We start from the raw sequence: 6,801 nt of genomic DNA on the forward strand, positions 1-6,801 counted from the left end.
TTTTGCTTCTACACGCGTGGCCGTCTTGCATGCTTAGCATTCGGTGTCCATCTACATGCCACGCAGTACATGCGCTATTTAGTGAACCCGCAACCATAGGTCGGCCTACTTACTCGTGAGTTGACTCACTCAGGCTCGGATCGAGCCACCAGTCTTAATATGTGTGAGTCCAGGTGAGTGATATTTTGGTGAGTTTGAGTCCGAGCGAGTCCGGTCGAAGAAAATTTTTGTGAGTGTTAGTCTGAGTGAGCTCCACAAGTTTTGCCGACCTATGCCCACAGCCGCCCCAGCATCGCACTGTAGCTGAAACCCAGTATCAGCCGAGCCGGACAGACATGCGGTAAGTACCGTCATAGAGGTGTGTGCAGGGTTCTCCATCATTCAATGCAGCGCCCCCCACCCTCTTGGGTGACTTGGGTGTCAATGTATGGGGCAGATTTTGCGCCCTCCCCTCCTAGGTAGCTAGGAGAGCCCCCCCCCCCCCCCCCCCCCAGGCGCACGCCTATGAGTACCGTAACGTGTCGCCTTAGACAGGCGTCCGACATTTGCGTGCGGTCGATGCCGTATTTTCGGCGTTTACCGTACGGAGGTGCTAAGATGCCCCAATGAAATGGCCTGTACTGAAGTACAATAAAAACTCGGGCTCCCTTATGCATTTGCCTGAGACGACTGGAAGGTAAAAGCCATCAATACGATGTTCTAGATGAATTACCCGTTCAAACGCTCACCGTTAATGGGCCTAATTGCTGCATAACTTTGCAGGTAAGAACTTCAGCACAAACGAGGACTAATTACAGAGAGATGAGACGAGCCCTGGCGCAGTGCGCGTTTTCCGTCCTGATTAGCGCTAAAGTTTTCACCTTCAAAATGTACTGAAGTAACATTTGTATCAGAAGGAGAAAGTAGCACAAGCACAGACCAGGAGCGTAGACAGGAGGGGGGGGGGTTACCCCCCTTCAAAATTTTTCAATTTTGCATATGTATATATACACACACACATACAAACGCACGCACGAACATACACGAAGTATGATCAACCCCCCCCCCCCCAAAAAAAAAAAAATATGGCTACGCTCCTGGCACATGCCTGCGTGCAGTGCATATAATCGCCCATCGTAGCAGCTGCACGCCCAATACTTCTTTCAAATGTGCCCGCGTGGGAGCCTTCGTCTGTTTTTCTTATTCTTCTAAGCTTGATTTGACCTGTTGTAGAGTGACATTTTTAGCTCGGTCCTCGTAGGCGTCTGCTAGGGACGCGAGCGAGCACTGCCCATGGTTGCCAGGCGTGGCCACGCATGCGCATACTGTGTCTGCATACTGTGTCTACTCCTTCGTATTTGGCCCGATATGTCTTGGTTCGCAGTACTCCCGTCCTGGCCCCAAACAGTAGAGAACTACCCCGAGTATTATCATAGATCCTTTCCTTGGCAGTTTCCTGCTTAAAAGTTCGATAGATCTCTAGTGCGGACTTCTTAATCATGCCCATTCTCCACATCTCAGTTTCCGTTACCTTCACTTTCTTCTTAACCGATAGTTCTTTTTGGTTTGGCCACCTTCTCTTCTCTAAGTATTTACCAGTCAACTTCCTGGTTCGCTTCCTCCATTTTGTATCGACATTCTTTATGTACAAGTAGCTGAAAACCTTCCTAGCCCAACGCTCCTCCCCCATTTATCTCAATCGCTTCTCAAATTTTATCTTGCTGCTAGCTTCCCTGCCCTCAAATGATGTCCATCCCATATCGCCTTGTACTCCCTGATTTGGTGTATTGCCGTGAGCTCCTAAAGCAAGCCTACCTATTCCACGTTGCTTAATTTCTAATCTTGCTTGAACTTCTGATCTCAAGCACAAGACCGCATTGCCGAACGTCAGCCCAGGAACCATGACCCCTTTCCATATTCCTCTCACAACATCATACCCATTGTAATTCCACAGTGCCCTATTTTTCATGACCGCTGCATTCCTGTTACCTTTAGTCGTCACGTATATTTTGTGTTCCCTCAGATACTCGGTCCCATTGCTTATCCATACGCCCAGATATTTGTATTTATCTGTTATCTCTAGCGTGACCTCCTGTATTCTAAGCTCACTACCTTCGTTGTCAATCAAAATCATGACTGCTGATTTTTCCTTACTGAATCTAAAATCTAACTTATCTCCCTCATTACCGCAGATGTCCATCAATCTCTGCAAATCTTCCTTGTTGTTGGCCATTAGCACTATATCATCTGCGTACATTAATGCTGGTAGTACCTGATCAAGAAGTTTTCCTTGTGTGACTAAAGAGAGGTTGAAGCCCAGTCCACTTCCCTCTAATTTTGCCTCTAATCCTTGTAGGTACATCATGAATAATAAGGGTAAAGAGCCTTTCCTAGTTAGGGTGGCTAGAATAAGAAGGTGTGAAAAGCGGCCGCTGAAACCGGTCACCAACGTGCGCCGATGCCGCTTGGAGCGCTGCACGCAGAGGCGCTGCACTCAGAGGCACGCAGAATTGTGGGGAATACTGGACACACTAGGCGTGGAACATGTAGTCACTAATCTTTTAAAGGGTATTTATAAAGGTAACAAGGTAGTTATAAAGTGGGAAAAACAGGTATCCAAGCCTTCAGAGGTAAAACGGGGGCTTAGGCAGGGGTGCCCCCTGTCACCCTTATTATTCATGATGTACCTACAAGGATTAGAGGCAAAATTAGAGGGAAGTGGGCTGGGCTTCAACCTCTCTTTAGTCAAACAAGGAAAACTTATTGATCAGGCACTACCAGCATTAATGTACGCAGATGATATAGTGCTAATGGCCAACAACAAGGAAGATTTGCAGAGATTGATGAACATCTGCGGTAATGAGGGAGATAGGATAGATTTTAGATTCAGTAAGGAAAAATCAGCAGTCATGATTTTCAATGACAACGAATGTAGTGAGCTTAGGATACAGGACGTCACGCTAGAGATAACAGCTAAATACAAATATCTGGGCGTATGGATAAGCAATGGGACCGAGTACCTGAGGGAACACGAAATATACGTGACGACTAAAGGTAACAGGAATGCAGCAGTGATGAAAAATGGAGCACTGTGGAATTAATATAGGTATGATGTTGTGAGAGGAATATGGAAAGGGGTCATGGTTCCTGGGCTGACGTTCGGCAATGCGGTCTTGTGCATGAGATCAGAAGTTCAAGCAAGATTAGAAATTAAACAACGTGGAATAGGTAGGCTTGCTTTAGGAGCTCACGGGAATACACCAAATCAGGGAGTACACGGTGATATGGGATGGACATCATTTGAGGGCAGGGAAGCTAGCAGCAAGATAAAATTTGAGAAGCGATTGAGAAAAATGAAGGAGGAGCGTTGGGCTAGGAAGGTTTTCAGCTACTTGTACATGAAAAATGTCGATACAAAATGGAGGAAGCGAACCAGGAAGTTGACTGGTAAATACTTAGAAAACAGCAGGTGGCCAGACCAAAAAGAACTATCGGTTAAGAAGAAAGTGAAGGAAACGGAGACTGACGTGTGGAAAATGGGCATGATTAAGAAGTCCGCACTAGAGATCTATCAAACTTTTAAGCAGGAAATTGCCAAGGAAAGGATCTATGATAATACTCGGGGTAGTTCTCTACTGTTTGAGGCAAGGACGGGAGTACTGCGAACCAAGACATATCGGGCCAAATACGAAGGCGTAGACACAGTATGCAGTGCGTGTGGAGAGGAAGAAGAAACGGCCGAACACTTGATAATGTTCTGTAAAGGGCTTCACCCTATAGTTCAAGATGATGGCGCAGAGTTTTTCAAAGCACTGGGGTTTAGGGACCGGGAGGGCAAAATAGACTTTAAGCAAGTAGACTTAACTAGAAGGAGGTTATCTGATTGATGGCTAAAGTCAATCATGAGTGAAAATTAAACTATTCATTGCAAAGTACGAATCCTCAAACTCACTTTTTAAGGGAAAAAAATAAATATAGTTTTGGGTTCATTAAGTATTACGACTTGGTGGCGCTAGCCACCGCCCGATCTAAAGGGTACAACCATATTCATCCATCCATCCATCCATCCATCCATCCATCCATCCATCCATCCATCCATCCATCCATCCATCCATCCATCCATCCATCCATCCATCCATCCATCCATCCATCCATCCATCCATCCATCCATCCATCCATCCATCCATCCATCCATCCATCCATCCATCCATCCATCCATCCATCCGAGAGGAGGAAAGAGACGAACATTACGTGGCCGCGCCGTCGGGTGGAGTGTCCACACCTAAATTATTTTTCTTACACCATGTTCAGACTGAACATACCGACAAGGGCCACAACATCAACAGGATAACTTACATTAAAAAAAAAAACGCGCGAACTGTGCGCTAAAGCTGTCACTCATTTTGAGCTTCTGAGGGCCGACTTAAGGCAAGATTGTTTTATTGCGATAGCAGTTATATGAACGATTTCGGCAGTTTTTCTGCCGTCGCCGCCGTCATTCAAGTATATGTATATGTATGTATTTACAGGGAAGGATGCGCTAGCCTTCTCTTCTGCGGATCCACGATCGCATCGCCATTCTGGCCATGGTCGTCTGCGCGTGCGCTTATCTCGTGAGCGAACAAGAGGGGGCGGGGGGGGGGGCTTAATGGTTGCCGTGCTATCGTGGCGATGATCAGCGCGCGCCTTGTGCCCCTCAGCAGGCGCGAGCTTCTACGGGCTGCGCTCTCAACACGGAAAACGGTGTCAAGAGTGCACCTGAGTGGCCGTGTTCTCTTTCACCAGCATTTGTACAGTTACGTTAGATCGGATCTGAATATGAGTTGACTGCCAGCCTCACTTCGTATAACATTGCATTTTGTCGATATCGCATTCATTGCTTTGATCACCTTTTCGGCGAAACTGATTTTGTGCCCTCATTCCTGCCACAGTCGTGAACTGCACTTGACAATATGCGCACGAGCATGCTACTTGAGATACAGCTAGGTATCGAACGAATACGCGCGTTTTGCAGAAGAATGCATAGCTGAGCAAGCTGGTACTGATTCAGAAAATGGACAGAAACACGAAGTAGAGAAAAAGAACAGACAAGCGCAGACTATCAACTGAAGCTTTATTGCAAGACCGAGGCAATATATAAAGGAAAGGATAAAAAGCAAGGGAGGGCAAAGGGGGACGAGAAAAAAGGCACGAGGAACCAGACCAACAAGACCTAGGCCACATCACGAATAGCACGCACGTCAAACAAAACCTAGAAAGCTCAACTCCTTATCATGTGTGGCCATAGATGTAACACTGACGCACGACTCGAAAATCTTGTGAATATCGCAGCCTCATTAAGTTCGCACACTGTTTGGTTTTTATGCCGACACAACACAGAAGTATCATCAAAGAGCGGAACGTAGCGGCATTCCCTACAGTGGCCTGCCAGATAAAGGCCGGAATGGCCTTTCAGAGAATTAAAATGTTCTCCAAGTCTAACATTATGACAGTGACCTGTCTGACCCACGTATACACGATTGCATGACAAGGGTGGTGATTCATGCTACATAATTATGAATATAAATAACGTTGCATGTATCTTGCTGGCCACATATCTGATCCGCGATTCGTCTATCTACTTCGGCACCTAAAGTTGATAACTTGTTCCTGGCATAAATAACCACTCGGACGTCATACCTTGAGGCCACCTTTTTTGGGCGGTGGGTAAAACCGTGAACATATAGAATAACAACGAATTTCTTACGCTGCGCCTTCTCGTCCAAGTTGCAACCAACACCAGGACCTCTTTTTATTTTCCTAATTAACTTCTCGCAGACCTTTAACAAAACATCCCGTTAGTCATAACTCGGCACATCGTTTTTTGCTGCAGCATGCGACAGATAAATATTTACAGTCTCCTCATTATAATTTCAGTTTCGGTCTTACAGAGCTCCGAAAAACGACAAGCCGCCGGGTGCAGCTATCGGGCGCGAGGCCCACCACTGGAGGCACGAGCGCTGCAATCGCTGTGACGTGCAGGGTTGGATCACATGATCTCTCCTCGCTCTGGCGAAGGAAAGCCGGCGGTTGGATGCATTGTGTTTGACCGCGGCTTCGCGGTGTTTTCATTTTTCTCATCGTTATATTGCTCTGACTTCATGTGCGCGGACTTCTGCAGACCACACGATGCGAAAAGTCGCAGTAAAAATTACCGGTGGCGTGCCACAGTTTGCTGCGTATGCGATGCCACTGTCACAGCCGCTGGCAGTGCCACTGTCACCTCTCTCCTTTTTCGTTGTGGTTGTTATTTCAAGCCCATGGGGTTACAATAAGCACAGACCATGAATGTTCACGTAAAAGCAGATCGTTTCAATTTCAGCATGAAAGCCTCATGTGCAAACGGTACGATTATGTATATTTCATAATAGGACGTAGGAGCGTACATGTAAAGTAAGTTCTTAAGCAACAATTTGTCTTCCGCAAGAGCTCGGCGAGAGGTCTGTGACTGACTGCGAAGGGGTTTGACCGACCTTGACAACCAACGTAGGGCCGGTCTTGGGGATTGGCCTCACGCCGGCCGACGTCGGAACACAACGCAGGCCCGGCCGCGTTGGCCGACGAGCCCGAGTGCGTGCCGCACGCGGGTCGACCATGGCCCGACCTTACATCTATTTATCGGCGGCTGTGGGTCGGCTGCGAACGTTCCTTGCTCACCTTTTGTTTTGCATTTTTTGCACATGGCATTGGCTTAGTGCGCATGTAAAACGAAATTAAGCGCCTCTAAAGCCTGCACTTCTTATCGTGTGTGTAACACGCAATAAAAGAAAGACGGACCTAAGC

This window comes from Rhipicephalus microplus, unplaced genomic scaffold (assembly GCF_043290135.1).
Source record: "Rhipicephalus microplus isolate Deutch F79 unplaced genomic scaffold, USDA_Rmic scaffold_13, whole genome shotgun sequence".
NCBI lineage: Eukaryota > Metazoa > Arthropoda > Arachnida > Ixodida > Ixodidae > Rhipicephalus > Rhipicephalus microplus.